Below are 18,157 nucleotides of genomic sequence, written 5' to 3' on the forward strand. Positions count from 1 at the left end.
CCCACAACTGAACTCTCTGACCAATGCAGAGTAGAGTGGTACAATTACTTCCCTCGATCTCTAGACACTATGCTGTTATTGATGCATCCCAGAATTGCGTTGGCTTTCTTGGCTGCCATATCACACTGGTGACTCTTCCTTGCCTATACGTGCGGTTACTCAAGACTACACATCCCAGGCACCCTGGGTAGGCGGGACTTACTCCTGTGTTTGTGCGCTGAGGCCGGGCTTAGGCAAGGTCTGGCTGGGAGGGAGAGAGGGAGGCGCTGAGCAAAGCTCCTGTGGGCCGGGCCGTCAGACCTGCAAAAGCCCCGGGAGAGCGGGTGTGATTCTCCGGGGCCGCGGGCCGCCCCCGCTATCCCCTCCGGCAGGTAACGCTCCAGCAAGGCCTGGCTTCTCCTGCAGAGCTCTTTCCCGTGAGCGGGGGAGGGGGCGAAGCGGGTGGCGCTCCGTTGCGGGACAGAGACCACGTTGGCGGAGGTGTCGCTTGCAGGTTCACATAAAAGGCTCGAGGCTTCTGCGGGGGAGGGGGAGGGCTGGACGGTTCGTGTCTATTAGAGATGGGGGCCGAGGTGTCTGCCAAAGCAGACACGGGATGAAGGAGATCCCGGGGGTGGGGCGTGACGATGAAGGTTCACACGTGAAGGCTAGGGGCCCCGAACCAGAGGCTCTAGGGGGCTGGGCTTTTTGTTGTTTCAACCGTGGGGAAGGGCCCTGAGTTGTGATGGTTTGAATAGTCGAGTGTGTGCCTTTTTTCCCGGACAGACATTCCGTTTCCCAGGTCAATATATGTTGTCGGTTTTTGTTTTAAATAATGTTCTAGGTCCAGGCGAATGGCTCCACCGTGGATATTATAGCATCGTCCTAAACAGAGTTACAACTTCTAAGCACATTGGCTTCAGTAGATGTTGAAGGGAGTAAATCTGCTTAGACCTATCAAACCTTTTGGCTGTCTCTTTGGGAACTTTGATTTGAGTGGAGAAAGGTGTTAGTAGAGGATCCTTTGGTGATCACCTTCTGGCCCTGAAACTCAAAGGAAAATTGCGGTTATGATTCCTTTTCCTGCTGGGGCATAAGATTGCACACTTAAAAGGGTCAGGTATGATCACAAAATTTTGGACACCCCAAACCTGAACAGCACTTGAACAACCTGCTTGTATTTAGAGGCAAGAAAAACATTGCATGTAGGACTGGGAGTTTTGAGCAAAAGAAGTTGACTAATAAAATATACAGCAGGGCAGTTCTAAAGTCAGGCTTCATAGAGCAAGTCTTGTTAGTCTCTGAGAGCTGAAACTGTAGGTAGGTCTCGTGGACACTTGGTGAGATCACTCATATTCACAAACTGTGAAAAGCCACTTTTCCCTTCAGCCATAGAAGAAGTAACCCCATAAACACTGAGGATTGGAGGCCTATGTCAGAAGACAGCCCACTGCCCTTCTCATTCTCTGCAGGCTTTTCTCTTCTCAAACTTTTTCCATCCTAAATTCTTCACTCCTTCCTGAGTGACCTCCTCAGGCTTTTGTGACCTTTGGAAACACTCTGTTGCCAAACAACCCCTCACCCACCCATGTAAAAGTCCCTCCCTCTGGAGGGCAATGCTCATAAACCAGAACCCCCTATGCAGGCAAACATTCCAATAATAAATATTTCACAAGGCTTACATGCATGTAAATGAGGTAGGTCCCTACCCCCAAGGAGTTTGTAATGTAGAATATATAATTTGAGAAACAATTGGGATAGCTAGGAATTAGCCTGGCCAAATTCAATTATACATACTTAAACCTTGGGAGTGAGGCTCAAAGAAGAAAAAAGGCTTAATCTGAAACAACTCTCCACCCTAGATCATGAGTCACCTGAAGTAAACATAGTCTCTGACTGTTTAGATTCTCTATTGAATTCTTTGGTGTGCATTGAAACTTGGAGTTAAAAATCTCCTTTTACTACCCTACCACCACCGTTGCACATACATAAGAACATGTCTTTGTTCCCTGCTTTAGTTAATTCTAAGTTAATTTATCTTGAATAAGGCCAGTTCTAAATTGCGTGAAGATTGAACATTCTCAGTTTATAGCATTCCTGAGTGAAATCCTTATAACATCCACATAGCTACAAAGTTCCTGAGCATTTTACATCCCTGTTATTTTGCAATGCTGAAATCATTAAATTCTGTTGATGGATAAAGGCCAGCAAATTACTGTCTTTCTGAATGGCGTTAGGCCCAGAAGCTGTGGCTTGGTTCACATGTGTATATCAATCGCCTTGTTAGTTTCAGTGGTAGTTTAATATTTTGTATCATGGTCAAATGAGAGATTACAGATGCAGCACTTTAGGTAGAACTTTCACACCTTGTCAAAGAATGTAGTGGAGTCAATATACACATTTAATTGCCAGTTCTGAAGTGAAGAGAAATGAAGTGTTATATGTGTGATTCATCTCTACGTTACTATATAGCTTCTCAGATCAGCCAAAGAATTCTGGGTATACATTGTTTATATAGTAACTTGGAAAAAATAATATTTTGCCTCTGGGGAAACAAGACCCTTAGGCCTTTTAAACTGTGCATTCCTCTGAGTGTTGTACAGAATTTTCTTTTAGAAAATAGGTATCCCACCTCTTCAGAAAACCTGCCTAAGGAGGCTTGCAAAATAAATAAAGTCTATTGAAAACATAAAATACCATAAAAGTAGTTAATTGAAAACCAAACATTACGTGCCTAGGCAGAACATAGAAATAGCACAAATTGAGCAAGTTAAAAATCAGTCTTGATCTCTCATCAAATCTCAAAAGCTAAGTAGGGTCAGTCTGATTAGTCATTGACTGGGAAACCACCAAGAAATTCTAGGTAGGGAAAGTAATGGCAAACCACCTGTTTTAATCTCTTGCCTTGAAAACCTATGGGATTGCCATAAATTGGCAGCACTTTACACACACAGAATAGGTTTCAAGCTAGAAAATGACTTTTAAAACAATGTTAGAAGATTAATCCCTTAATGAAAAGTCCAGGTTAAAAATAAACATTTTGGCCTAGTGCCCAACTAGGATAGTTACCAGGCAAACCTCAAGAGGAAGGGTGTTCCACGGGCTAGGCGCTACCACTGAAAAAGCCCTCTCCCTGGTCTATCTGTGAAGGGAAGGGCTCAGACCCAGGGATTGTTAGGAAGGTCTTTGCTGTTGGGAAGGACAGAATGGAGCAGGGAGTCCTTCAGGTGCTATTTAGAGTTTTAAAGGTACAAACCAGTCACAGTAATTAAAGTGTTGGCCTTGGGACCTAGAAGATTTAGATTTAAATCCCCACTTAGACATAATCTTGTTGAGAATGCAATCCTGTGTATAACAGTCTAAGACCATTGGCTTACCCTGTAAGTGTCCTTGGAGCATTCCCTCTCTCTCAGCCTAACCTGTCTCACAAGATGGTTATGAAGATAACATGGGTGTGTGGTCAAGAGCCATGTATGCCATCCTGAATTCCTTGGAGGAGATTGGATAAAAATGTGATAGTAGATTATGTTTAATATTTGTTCTCAGGCCTCTGTTCCTTGCACGCACTTAACATTAGTCACATACCTCCTTTTTTTCCTGACAGTTATTGCTGCTTCCATTAGTATTCCCAGTCTGACACACTTGTATCTTTATTAAGTACAATTTTATCTTTCCCTTCCTTGAACAGGCTCAATAGCATACATTCCCACATGCTCCAGATTTTTTCTTCACAACAGCACTGCGAGGTAATTTGACTGAAAGGTTGTGTCTGACCAAAGGTCACCCACAAAGTCACCTTCAGTGTAGACCTATATTAAATCCATGCATCTCCAGGACTAACCTGGCACTTAATCAATTCACTCCACTAACTCTCAGTGCCATATTAATATGGTTGAAATGAAGTCAACTGAATATAACATGAAGTAGTGTGGTGGTTAGACTGTCAAAGTTGGATCTGGTAGACCTGGGTCTGAATCCTCACTCTGCCATCTAAGCTTGCTGGTTTATCTTGGGGCAGTTACACACTCTCAGCCTAATCTATTTCAAAGGGTTGCTCGTTGCTGTGAGCTTAAAATGGAAGAGAGGAGAACAATGTCTTTGTGTCCCTGCGAGGGAAAAGGGTGGATATAAATGAAACAAAATAAATCACATGGATTAGTTATACATTGACAGGCTTCTAAATTTTTGTCTTCGTAGTCAGATGCTACATACTCAAAATCACTTAGGCTACGATCCTAAATAAGTCTCATTTAAATTTAGTTGTTCAAGTCTTTTTGAATAAAGTATGCTGCCATACTCATACACTGGATGAGTAGTGCGGGTGGGGGATATTACCATCTTTTTATGACAAAAGAGACTGAAATATTAAAATTCCAGCAGTATTTAATCAGTTTTCCATAACTAAACTCCAATCTAGTTATTTTGAGTTCATTAGTACTGCTATAGCTGTGCTTTCACTGCACATTAACTAACTTCTGTTTTGTTCTGCATTGATGTATTGTCTTCCTTTCGCTTCTTTCTCGCATGGCTGTTTTTTTATATAGCACATTTGGGTTTGTGGTTTCAGGTGCTATGTTCAGTTTTGATGGGAGAAAATCACCTGTGATATCAAACATCTTTAAGAAGGCTAATTCAGAGCAGAGTGCTTTGTCTGGTATGAGTGCTGGAATCCCAAACAGGTCCTATCTTAGTCTGGAAGAACTTCCTCCAAACCAAGGAGACTTCCTTCAATTTAAGTGGTCCTTCCAATGGAGGAAGGATTCAAACTTTGCCCAGTGGAGAAGTAGGGTACATCCTACTTATTATGAGCTCACCGCACAACATGAATATCCAGAGAGATTCTGCAACATTTGAAATTATGTGAATCTAGGTGTATGATGCTTGTATAATCGTATATGTCAGTCAGCAGTTCTCAGACTTCAGCAACCTGAGGATCCACATTTTGATTTTTAAAATTTCAGATCCCCCACCCACCAACTCCTGCTCCCTTCCTGGCACCCACCCTGCACCAGACAGCTCTTTTTCAGAACGTACATCAAGCCACTCATGTCCTAGTATAGAGGTCTCTGTCCTCTCACATCCTCAAAAAATACAGGATCATATTTTCAATTTAAAAGCAATTGAAAATAAAAATGTTTGTATTTGTTGTCTCATAGCCATAGCTGATTCTATAGCCCTGGTCCAAGTTCAAATCATTCTCACCCCTTGATTGGAAAGGAATTTGCACCTGGACAGCAAGAAGCTTTCTTAATCAGTAGTAACTTCTGACTTGAGGCCTGGTGAACAAGGATGGGAAAGAACTGGAAAATATTTTCAAAGCTACTTAACGAAACAGAAGAAAAAATCAGTGTCACACAAAACCCGAACTTTCGGTGTTTAGTTGAAATCCATGATTGGTCTTTATGGTATGTGAATGCAGAGTAGTATATTTCTATTTTCATGCTGAAATCCTTTGCACTGGAAAATAGAGTAAAACCAGTTTAATTTTATACTGGAAGCAGATGATGTCTGGATTAGGGCATCCATGGTGCCCCCAACCAATTGGAATTCCTAGTGATCAATCACTGTGTGGTCTGGATAGTACTTCAAAGTGATAAAATTAGGTCACTGTGGGCAGCACTGGTTATATGAACTCTTGTTCTTTGAAAGAGAGGATGCTGATTTTGTCCTCTTTCCCCTAAGTCAGTGTATCCCTGCTTCCATTTCTAGAAAATTAAGAGGGCTTCATTTTCTGTGTTAGCTCAACCTTGCAATAGGAAGCTAACCTTCCCAACAAGGTGCATTCAGGTTGTTGTGGGGCTCAATAAAGCCAATAGCCAAAATGGTAAATAGCACTTTCTGGAAGAGAGGAGCTAACCCATCTGACTTTATGGAGGGGGATGTTCTTAGGAGCATCTTGTCAGGTGCTTGAAGCACTCTGCAACTATGTGGTGTGTTTTCACGCTGCGGATAAACAAGCCTACTGTAAACACCACAATCAACTTTGGGCCTGCTTTATTCATTTATAAATGTATGCTCTACTTTTTGACCTAGAGATCCATGAAACAAGCTAATGTATATCGAATGCAATAGGTTGGATTCAACAATTCCCACTATCATAAGGCACTTCTGCCCTGGAAGAAGGGGGTTGATTTTACCGCTTGCCACTATACTTTTTTCTCTCCTGTGCTGTTCTTGAGAGTTCCTTGCTCCCAGAAACAGCAGTTGAGGGAACTCACTGGGCTTCAGTGAGATGGAGAAACAGGCAAAAATCTCCCCTCCTCACTGGCAGAAATGCCTTATGCTCATGGAAAACAACTTTTGGATTCACCCCATCAAAATACAATGCAAAATAATTCAAAATTAAGCATTGCTGACCCACGGGGTGATGTCACATCGCAATGTTTACTAGGCAGACTATGTTTACAGAGTGGTTTGCATTGCCTTCCCCAGTTGTCTACACTTTACCCTCAGCACGCTTGTTGTTCATTTTATTGACTGTGCAAAGATGGAAGACTGAGTCAACTTTGAGCTGGGTACCTGAAACCAACTTCCATTGGGATTGAACTCAGGTCGTGAGCAGAACTTTGAATGCAGTACTGCAGCTCACCACTGTGCACCACAGAGCCCTCTGATTCAAAACTGAAATACTGAAATCACTAAATCAAACAATTTAAAGTAGAAGAATAACATTTTGCTTCTGAAGATCCTCAGCTTGCAGAAAACTTCCTCACAGTCATCAGTAACTTTTGACTGATCAGACACACCTGAGAAAATTAATATATGTATAGCAATTCTGTATAGAAAATTGTATACCTTTCATAATATCTGTGTAGGGAATTCATTATATGTAGAGTGGCCCCTGGTTGCTTATATGTGTATGCATTCACGTTTAATAGACCGTAAGATGTTGATTGGAAGCTATTAACTTCAACCACTGTTCAGTGACCATATTAATAGCTTTGTCAAAGAATTGCTGACCAGGCACAGGTTCCTGGATGCTGTAACCTGTATATATGGTTGTATTTTATAGGCGTCTAGATTTATCTCAGTCACGCAGAAAGAGCTCTAGTATCCAAAATAGTACACCAGGCTCTTAGAAGCATTATAGAAGGTGGAAGGAAAATGCTGATAGGAAAATGAACTTGTGGAATAATCTCTCAGGAAGTCGTAGATCTGTTTTGTGTAAGGTTAAAGTTCTCACATGTGTATAGGCCTCTATACGGCAAGATGAATGCCCCCAAACACTATCAACTGCTACTTGGCCTTTCCAAAGTTTTGGCCATGTGGATTAGGTATGCTACGATCGTCATTCATAGTTGGGGTTTCTCATCCCCGCATGTACCAGAAGTAATTCCTAGAGCACCAGATATAATTTCTATTCTATATAGTATTTCCTATTCTATATAGTTACCTAAGCAGCTATAAAATCTGGCTTGGTTCATGTTGTCTGTGGCCATCAAGAGATTCTTCTCTAATGGCTGCCACATGCCAGTCTGCTAATCAGGGCTCATTTTACAAATTTGTGTCAAATTCATCAACTAATATAAATTATACAGAATATTCAAATGTGCACGTTGTTTTTGTATATTGACTAGCCAAAAGTGAGAATAAAAAAGCTTTACCAAGACATGTAATACATTGAATGGTCATCTCCACAATAACAGACATGGCCCCTTCTGCATATGCAGAATAATGTACTTTCAATCCACTTTCACAATTGTTTGCAAGTGGATTTTGCTATCCAAAGTGCATTGAAAGTGCATTATTCTGCATGCGCGGGCCAGAGTTATGAAGGCTAGAAACATTTTATTTAAATGAATTTGAAACACCTTGGAGAAATGGCTCCTTCCCTCCCCCCCCTTTTTTTTCCTCCTCCCCTTCTCCAACCAGGTACCATAGATTTGGAGGACTTAGAAATTCCAGATGAACATTAGGAAGAGCTACCTGACCTAGGGGAAAAAGATATCTTGACCTAGCCTGATCAGGTCAAAAGAGGGTGGGGTCTGGGATCTGATAAATTGGGCAAGGTCTCTCTTCTCTTTCTCTATCGGCTGGGCCACTGAAGGCAGAAGACCTCTTGCCAGGGCTGGGAAGGGAGCAGCCATTCTTGAACCATGTGCTCATCCAGGGAGCACACGCCCTGGATGATGAACTCTTTGAAAATAATGAGAACTCTTTGAAAATTGCAACCTTCTAAGCTTTAAGGGCCTACCCTGTTTTCAACAACTGCTAGGGTATGTTTAGCAAGAGGGACAGGGGATTTGTGTTTATATTTCCTTTGTTTTGGAAACCTTTGCTCAATCTGGTGCAGTGCTAAAATATACTTGTAGCCAGTGGTGGGATCCAAAAAATTTAGTAACAGGTTCCCATGGTGGTGGGATTCAAACTGTGGCGTAGCGCCAATGGGGCTGGGCAGGGCACGACGGGGGCGTGGCTGGGCATTCTGGGGGCAGGGCATTCCTGAGCAGGAAACAAATGCATGAAGGCGCAGGCTGCCACGCATGCCGGTGCACCTCCTGCTAGACTGCTTCAAGTTCTGCACGCTACTGCTGAGAGGACGGGCATAACTAAGGCAAAAATCATGTGGCAAAATCACCAATTAGTAACCCCCTCTCGGCACACACAAATAATTAGTAACCTTCTCTCGGGAACCTGTGAGAACCTGCTGGATCCCACCTCTGCTTGTAGCCATTTTAATTTTAATAAATACTTTTAAACCTTAGATGTGGAGAACAGTTTTCTGTAGCACGAATGCCCCACCATCTTTGATGCGCTATCTAACTAGGAGGGGGGAGGAAGGCTGGCAGCTGGCAAGCAGCTTTTCCTACGGGACCTCAAATCTGCCCTGTGGAACCCAGGAGAGGGAAACCAAGGGAAACTGAAGCAGAGGCCTCATGGTTGGAAAGGAAGCTGGGGAACCCTGATGTTCCCCAGCGGGCAGTTCCTCAAAAATGGTTAGGTGGTGGCAGCGGTTTATCCAGAGAGAAAGCAAGCCCTCCCCAGGAAAAGTTGGCAACCCCTGGGAGAGGCTTGGGAGCGGAATAGGGCCTGCCAGGCAAAGCAAGCCCGTTCTGCTACATGCCTGATAATTTTTTTATTCTTTGTCAAATACTAAATTCTGCAATATGACACTGGAAATGTAAAAGAATACAGTCCTGTCACTCCCCCCCCCCTCCAAATTTGAACATTATAGACACAAAAATAAGCAATGCAGAATGATACATAAACATAAAATCAATGATTTTTTATTTATTAGATTTTTATACCGCCCTATCCCCGAGGGGCTCCGCTTTGTTCAACACAATAATTCTATAATATAATATAATATAATATGATATCGCTTTGTTCAACACAAAAATTCTATAATATAAAAATAGTGCCCTGCAATTAAAATGTAATAACGGTAATGGTTGTTGAAAAGTTTTAAATCAGAAGATACTAGCAAAGATATTAATTTAGACCAAATCCAGTAACAATAGACTGTTGTGGGTTTTCCAGGCTATGTGACCATGGCCTAATAGTTTTTGCTCCTAACATTTCGCCTGCTTCTATGACTGGCATCCAAGGTATATCAAGGTGAGATGTGTTTTTCTCCGTGGCACCAATCACATCTCACTGTGAAATGCCTCGGATGATGCCAACCATACATGCAGGTGAAACGTTAGAAGCAAAAACTACCAGACCACGGCCACACAGCTGAGAAAATCCACAATAACCAGTTGATTCTGGTTGTGCAAGCCTTTGATAATACTAGAAACAATATGTGCTCAGTCCTGCTTTAGTCTTTTATCTCCTGTGTCCTCAGTGGCTCACAGCAGGTGTGAACAAAGAAAAATGTGTAGCTTTAAAACATTGAACCTTCTATTGATCTGGAAGATATGCACTAGATATATTTATTAAATGTTGATGTAAACATTCTGAGCAATCTGTGTTTACTAATTGTTTCAGTTCCTTTTCTAGGTGGCTAAGTAGGACTTCCATCAATGAGTTTCACTGGCAGTATCTTGAGAAAAAACTTTAGATCGCCAAAGTTCTTTCCTAGTCTACAGCATTGGATCTCCCCCTTCAGGGTATTTGAAACCCTTGCAACTTGGATGCATTTTCCCGTGTAGCTACATTTTGATTGTGTTTCCAAGATGGCAGTGAGTTGTATTTAGTGTCCTGTGTTTTTGGAGGTGAAGGGTGCACTGAGGTTGAACAGGTGTCTTGGCCTTTTCATCATTAGCAAGACTGACCCTTCTGTCGGAGTGTAGCAGTTTCCTCTCTCTGCTGTTCAGATATCTAGTGGTGTCTATGGAATTTTTGGCTTGCTTCATAGCTTCTGTTTATAGCAGGCTGCTGTTGGCGCTTTATCTAACATGCATTCTTCGAAGATTCATGGCATCTTGCTTTGGGTGAAGAAAGTAATAGTATCCATAGAGCCTGTTGGGGCTTCCAGCCAGAATCTTGTCATTTTGGTCTTCTGGTAAGGTATTTTGAAAAAAGGATCCATAATGCAACATAACTTGTTTTGGGTGAGTCATTTTATATATTCCTGTGATTTGCAAGGGTATAGGAGAAGTGATCTGGTAACTTCTGCCTCTTTGGAGATTCTGTAATGATTGGTTCACTTACCTCTGATGTCAGAATGGACCCATACAGCATGCAGGAAGGGAGCAGAGGGCAAGAAAGGATAGAACCCCAATGTTCCTAAAGACCTGCGAGTGGTCATTTGAGGAAGATGGGCACTTAACTGGCAGCAGCTGCTTGAGATGGGAAATAGGATAATATTTACAAGGCAAGTAGTGGTTGGGTTTGGATCGTGTGAGTGGTATATGAATGTAGTTTGCCATAGAAGTTGGTTCCTTTAATTGTAATACAGAGTTTATCTTGTTAGCTTACATAAGTGACCTTTTCTTTAGCCTGTGTTTTTTTCCAGCTGGCATTCCTATTAACAGGCGTGAACAATCTTCCTTTCCTGTGGGATGTCACTCCAGTTGCTCCTTCTTGCTAAAGAGGAGACATTAAAGCTGGATTAATTCAAGAACATTTGGAGTGTGCTGCCAGACATCAGAAGATGTTCCTCTCCATCTGGTGGCCAATGAAAAATGAGATAGAGGGACTTGCAGTGAGAAGGGGGTTCAGTAATTACCCATGAAGCCTCAGGACTTCAGTTTTGCAATGGCCCCATGCTTCTGCCTAGAATTGAGTAGACTGTGTCACTGTATAATGAGTGATGTGACAGTGTGGGTGGGGCTACACAGGGAATTTCTATGCATCATCACCTGCAGCACGCACCATGTCTCCTCTACCCCAACAACATTTCAAGACCTTCTTAATATCAGGTGGTCTTCCAGATGCTTTTTTCCCCTTTCAAATCTTAGGGGGAAATGATTCACGAAAGATACAGAACAAGTGATCTACACATGTAGTCTTAGGAGCACTTGTGTTCTGATTATCATCAGGATTCCCCACCTTTTACAGTTTGTGATTGCTATGTATGTAGCCTACTATTTGCACAGTGCAGTTTTCTGAAGCTTGCAAGCTTAGTCATTATTGGCATTCTTCAAGAATCCTGTCCTTTTGTGTCTTCTCTGTGAAGTGCTTAAAAAAACCAACCCGACATCTTTCAGTACTGTATGTTTTCATTCCTTTCTGGATGCTGAGCTTTTTATGGTGATGGCCCAATGCTCTGTTTAGTCATTGTGACATCACTTCCTGTTTGTTCTGGTTTTTCCATAGGTCTTTTACTTGTCGCTTGTTCTGCATTGTCTTGAAGGCATAGTGAGCATAGCTTGTGGATTGTGGAATATTTCCCTTGCCACAATAAATGTATTAGTTTTTAAAGTGCTGAAAGCCTCTCTGAGAAGGTAGCAAACTTTCTCTTTTGGAATTTTCTTCATGGATCTGCTGTATTTTTCTTTCAAGCTGGATCTGAGCGCATATGAAGGCAGCAAATTGGCATGGAGAAGGAAAAGAAGAGTTAGTTTTTATAACCTGCTTTTCTCTACCTCTAAGGCATCTCAAAGCGACTTACAATCACCTTCCCTTTCCTACCCCACGCAGGGACCTTGTGAGGTAGGTGGGGCTAAGAGAGTTCTGAGAGAACTGTGACTTGCCCAAGGTCACCCAGCAGGTTTCTTGTGAAGGAGCAGGGAAAACAAACCCAGCTTATCAAATTAGAGTCTGCCACTCATGTGGAGGAATGGGGAATCAAATCCGGTTCTCCTGATTAGAATCTGTCACTGAACTATTACACCATGCTGGCAGGAGTCAACTTGAACTGGAAAACAGTAAGATCAGAATGAGCCCTGGGTTTTTGGCTGTCTAGCAGATTCTGTGTCTTGTGGATCTTAGAGATTCACAAGTTTGCAGTCTTATTTTAGCAACAGAACAAGTGACTCAATCTATCTAATAATCACTCCAGTGTTAATATAGCTGCACCTCATTACTTAAGGCCACTGATTATTCCTTTGTGGCCAGTGGCTTACATTCTGAAGGAATAAATAGTGGAAGGAGTGAATAAACCCCAGGAGTGAGACAAGATGCTGGATTGTTGTTCTGCTGGATGTAACAGTGAATTGGGATGTGCCTGAAATAGAACAGTCTATATGGACTGCTTCACACTGGTTAAGGGCTATTTTTAAGTGCTACTAAGCCTTGTGGCTGGAACCACAGCTTCTCAGGATTCATTCCCTGGAGAACTGGAACAACAGCAGGGTAGGGGCTTGTGTCTTTTGTATGTATTTCAGAAGTTGTGGGTGCAAGATTGCCCTGATTCTTGGGGAAAGTTCATTATAATACCAGATGAGAGTATGAAGAGTTTGCTGTTCTCGCTAAGCTCTTCCCATCTGGTCTGTTTACAGAGTTTGATTCTTATTTTTCCAGTTAGGCATAAGAATTCTGTGCTTTAACTTACCAGGTTGTTTTGTCTATTCTGAATGAATATAAGGTTGCACACTTTTTCAATTTCTAGTTTGGTTTCTTCTTTGCCCTGTTTCAAAGGCCAGTTATAGTGTGTCTTGATCCCCTGGTATATTGTTTTGTTTGAAATTATGGTAGTGCTGCATGTTGCTGTTTCTGTAATATTACACTTTCTGTCGATGGGTTAGTCAAAATAAACTAATTCTTTAGCCCTGGAAAACAGTCCTAAATGTTGCAAATTGGCAAGCTGTTTCTGAATATAAGGTAAAGCTGTATGGCCTGGGAAGGGTTTGCTGAGTACTGGTTTGTGGGAAATCTGCCCAGTGAACCCTCTGAAGAACAATGCCAGTCCATAACAGTGGAGTCCTTATCAGTCAGACTTCTCTTGTAACTACTGCTTGTCCTATGGTTAACATTCACCTTACTTCACCTAATGAGGAATGAGTGCCCATTGGAAACCAAAAAGAGACAGACAGCTTCTTATCAAGCTGCTGTGAACCTGAGTCTGAACTTGATTGAGATGTCTCTTGACAGGGGGAATCTGTATAACTGATGGGGGTTCAGCTTCCCTTTTGTTATACCATCAGGGCTGTATTGAGATCTGTTACAATAGTGACTATAGCACTGTTCCACAGCCCCCTTTTTGTAGCAACTGTTGGGTTCTCAACCTGTGGGTTGCAACCCCTTTGGGGGTCGAATGACCCTTTCTCAGGGGTCACCTAAGACTCTCTGCATCAGTGTTCTCCATCTGTAAAATGGATAAATGTTAGGGTTGGGGGTCACCACAACATGAGGAACTGTATTAAAGGGTAATGGCATTAAGAAGGTTGAGAACCACTGGGTTAGATGGAAGGATCCCCTTTGACCACCAGAAAAGATTATGCTGGAGATCATGAGAATTGTACGTACAAAAGCATGCAGGATGGGAACTGTGTTTGGGAGGGAAATTGGTTATGACTGATTGAAAAAGCAGGCAGGATCCAATCCATTCTTCACACCTTTTGTGTAATAGAAGTTTGAGTACTGCATGAAGCTACTCTGAATGATAATTCAGGAGGAAAAACAGTTGACAGGAACATTTTACATTGGTGCTTCAGAAACAGCAGTTTGGGATGTTGTTGCCTTCTAGTCATAGTTTTAAGGAGCTGACTTGAATTTGACCTGGTTCATTGTGATTATAAATGGTTCCAACATACATTAAAGGTTGCCCTGTCCTTTATCTTCAACTGCAGTCATTTAAATATTCAAGATAATAAAGTAATAATACAACCATGTTTGCTCCCAATTAGTACACAAGCCTTATCTAGCAAAGCATTTTTGTCAATGTCAATCACTGAGGAATTTCCTTTTTCTAAAGCAGTGGTGCTTAGGGTGGTATGTCATCTGTGGGTCTTCTCAGAATTGTTCTCCCATTTGCCACCCACCCCCCATCTTTCAGGAAAATGGGAAATGATGCCTTGAGATTCAGCCTCACAGGAGACCCCTATTTTTATCCCTGTATGCATGCACATCTTAGCACGGGCCTTGCAATGAAAAATGGAGCCTGGATCAAACTAAGACGGAGTCACTGAGTGATACTTAGGTTGTAAGGAACGTGAAGACAGCCCCTTCACTAATCATGCAAAAAGCATCTCTGGTGAGAATCAACTGAAGGGCCTTTTCCTGTTCGAAGGACCTAAGGGGTCCCTTTCCTGATAATTTGTACTTTCTGAATGACAATAATCCAGACGATGAGCAACAGGCCATCCCTAGCTATTTCCTGTCATTCTGGACAGGAAGATCTCTCCATGTGAAATACTCAGCTATCAAGGAACACTTCTTGATATTTTTACCTTTAATGCAAAGGAAGAACATTTCCCTCCACATTGCACACCAAAAAACCCTTTTCAAATTAACTCATCTTCAAAGAGTTGGATTTTTTGTCATTGTCATTCACACAAACTCAGTCTTAGCAGAAATGTATAAAAAGTTGTTTCTCGGCAAATCCAATTTGTAGCTGATCTTGGATCCTAGCTTGCTATCCCAACTGTATGGTTGACTTCTCTACTTTCCCATCCTATTCGGCTGCACTTTTCTAATCTGGTGATCTTCACTCTCTGGAGCTGCTCTCCCCCACCCCCATCTTTAGGAAGCAGACTTGTATGCCTTCAATTCTCCCGTTTTATTCTCTTCCTTAGTTGTAGGTAGTTTGTTAGGGAAAGGGTTTACATTGTGCTTGTACTTCACATATACATTTATTTTCTTTCTACAGTGCCTCTGTTACTTACCTGATTTAACTTGATTCTGTTAATTCAGTAAATTTCTGCTCTTGTTTAAGAAGCTCATTCCCTTTCATTTCTTTTGAGTGTTGGACTATAACTTGACCGTAGTATACATAGGGCTAAGATCTCTGGTATCCCATTCCTCTCCTTGTTAGCAGAAGGATGCTTTTTCCACTACAGGTGCTGCATGTGTATTAGTGATCTGGGTAACAGAAGAGTCATGGTATGGTGGGGCCTGTGGTTGGCAGGTGGTTCCCACCTTGAAATAGCCACTACCAGAGGGACGGGCGGATGGATGACCTGTGAGCTTCCCTCATCTGTTAGCCTCGTGCCAGGGATGGAAGGAAAAAAGTCCTGCCCCCTCCAACACCCCCTTCTTTTACATTTCAGCACCCAGACTGCTGCTAGGAGGAGAGAAATCTTGCCACAGACTAGAGTGAAACCATCCCAGTCCAGGAGTAAAACAAACTGGTCACAGTGGGTGATGGTGCTTTATGTTGCGGAGATGGCGAGAGAGCAGAGAGGCAAGTAAAAAGCATACAACCTTCTGGCAAAGTAAGGTTTCACAGTGCTGCTAGCTGGTTCCAAGCAGGCTTCTTCAGTGAGAGGGTTTGTTTTCTCTTGAAATGTGTCAGTGAAAGAGTGAGAAGGCAACAAGGGAGGTATAGTATATACCAATACAACAGTGAGACAACCCTATATGTTCAGAAGTATTCTGGTATTGAAAAGGCCATAGTTATATATTTGATATTAATAATTGCATCTATATTATTGTTTGTGTGCATTCAGTGTGGTTGTTTAGAGGGCACACAGTAGTGACGTGGTTCTTTTTCTTAATGGTAATTAGGAATGCGGCTCTTCGTAATCCACAAAATAGGTATCATTGCCTAAAAGGCTTGCCAAAGTCTGAACATCTTCACACTTTTAAAAAAGTTTTGTTTGGTGACAAGGATTTGAGGTGAGGTTTAATGGTACGCTCATTTCTTTCTAATGGGCTAGTAGTCCATTGCTTTCTAATTGATGATTGGTTAGGCTTGCAGTTAAATTAAATGCAATATGGAATCATTCCACTCACTGTTGGCTGGGATGCACTTCTCTGAACAATGCATATAATATGCTGCTGATGTTACATAAAAGTTAAGTTGCAATTGTTGCTTTCACGGTTTAAATTAAATATTTGTTTTAGCTGCATTGTGTTTGAATTCCCACCTTTCTGGTTATGAGCTTGCCAAAAAGGATAGGAAGGTTAAAAAATGCTGGTAACTGTTAGCAACCTTTATGGAAAAACCATCCAGTGGGAGTTGTTCAGCCATGATTGACTCAAGGTTTCTAAGATGCATGAAATATAGCCGTGCAAAAACAGGTCAAACTATAATTGAATATTGAATCATTAATTGGCAAACTGGACATAAAACATTCTTGTAAATGCGACTTTGTTAAATCCAAATTATTTTTTTTGCCAAGCAGTGGTTTATTAAGGTGCTTTATCTCTTCACCCATACAGTAAAGAGAGTTTTCCCGCAACCATTCAGTTTCCCTGGTTTTCCGGTCACTTCCAGATGCTCAGTAAAATTCTTACCATCCCGTAAGTGGATGTTATGGATGACTGGTTCTCCACAGGCAGTTGTATACCTGTGATAAAAAGTTACCATGTAGTGAATCCTAAGCAGCAGCTGCATTTACATTCAAGAATAACACATGGTACTTGGCTAATATAATTTCTAGGTAGGGCTTTAATTTTCAGTTTCTTTATTGACTACAATGGTTCTGCATCGTCTCTCTCTCTCTCTCTCTCTCTCTCTCTCTCTCTCTCTCTCTCTCTCTCACACACACACACACACACACACACACACACACACACTGGATAATTGATTTCTAGTACCTCTGCCTGTACACAGTTAAAAAAGGATTTATGTAAAAAGCAGTATATGTGTGTATAAGCTGCTTGAAAGGTAACTATTACCAATTCACATGGGTCAGATCTCCAACCTTTTTAAGCACGCAGGCATATTTGGAATTCTGACATGACATGGTGGGCCCAACCACAAAATGGCTGTGGGAGAAGGTGGAACCAGCCACAAAATGATTGCCACACAACCAGTCAGGAGCCTTGCTGGGAAAAAGCCCTATCTGGCCTCACACACTTTCTAAAAACACTTGGCAGGTGCCAGCTAAGGGGCCGATGGGTACTACTGATATTGCTATTTTTGGTTAAGTTTTTCTTTTGCACCAAGCCTCCGTTCAGTCTCTGGATGTACCTATAAAATACATTTTACTTGGTCTTATCACAGTTATTTATTTATCATTAGATACTGAAATCTTTCTCATTATTTTATGTATTGCGAAGTTTAAATATGACTTCTGAGAAAATTGGATGTTATAATTGTTTGAAAACAGGTGATGCATTGCCGTTCTCTGGAGCAAACTACTCTTGTGATTCTGATTTTATATAGTCACTGCTACATTATTAACTTCTGTAATTTGAGCAAATAGTTTTTCTTCCAAACACATAGTGTTTATTGTCATTCCTTTCACTGTTCTATTTTTCTGGTCTGCAAGTTTTTTCATTGATTTTAAATATCTTCTATAGATCTCTGACTTTTTATCCTTAGCCATTTTATCTTTCCCCAGCTGTCTTTTCCATCTAGGTTATAGCATATTAACTTTAATGCATATGCATATTTTATTTTGTCAGCTAAGGAAAAAAAGGTTGTGTGTTAAGTGAGACAGGCTGAGATTGTAAATGGTTGCCATCTTTTTGTGCTCAAACCTCACAAATACTAACCCAAACTGCAAACTCTCTTTGGCTGATTGTCCAGTGAACCGTGTGGAAAAAGAGTTGAATAGCTTTAGTTGTTTTATAGCCTATAAGAGGGGCTGATGTGTTTAAGGAAAACTGTTTTATTTGCAAACACTGAATGTTTTTCCTTTGGGTATTTTTATATTGAGTTTGTTGCTATAGGCTGATAATGATCAGATAAGTATTGTTTGAAACACCTACATACTGAAATACCTGATGCGGTATTCTCTTG

General features: G+C 41.5%; 1 protein-coding gene across 3 annotated transcripts in view; it reads left to right on the plus strand.

Annotated features, from left to right (window-relative positions):
• The first annotated feature begins 219 nt into the window (after positions 1 to 219).
• Positions 220 to 18,157, plus strand: part of KLHDC3 (kelch domain containing 3) — a 42,963-nt gene continuing 25,025 nt past the window's right edge. For 2 of the 3 annotated variants that reach the window (XM_048482399.1, XM_048482412.1), the window contains exon 1: positions 220 to 371. The gene's annotated coding sequence lies outside the window, so the exon portion shown is untranslated. Of the gene's footprint in view, positions 372 to 15,515; positions 15,650 to 18,157 lie in introns of all 3 variants that reach the window. The other variant, XM_048482405.1, reaches the window with a different exon arrangement.

Source organism: Sphaerodactylus townsendi, linkage group LG01, assembly GCF_021028975.2.
Source record: "Sphaerodactylus townsendi isolate TG3544 linkage group LG01, MPM_Stown_v2.3, whole genome shotgun sequence".
Lineage (NCBI taxonomy): Eukaryota > Metazoa > Chordata > Lepidosauria > Squamata > Sphaerodactylidae > Sphaerodactylus > Sphaerodactylus townsendi.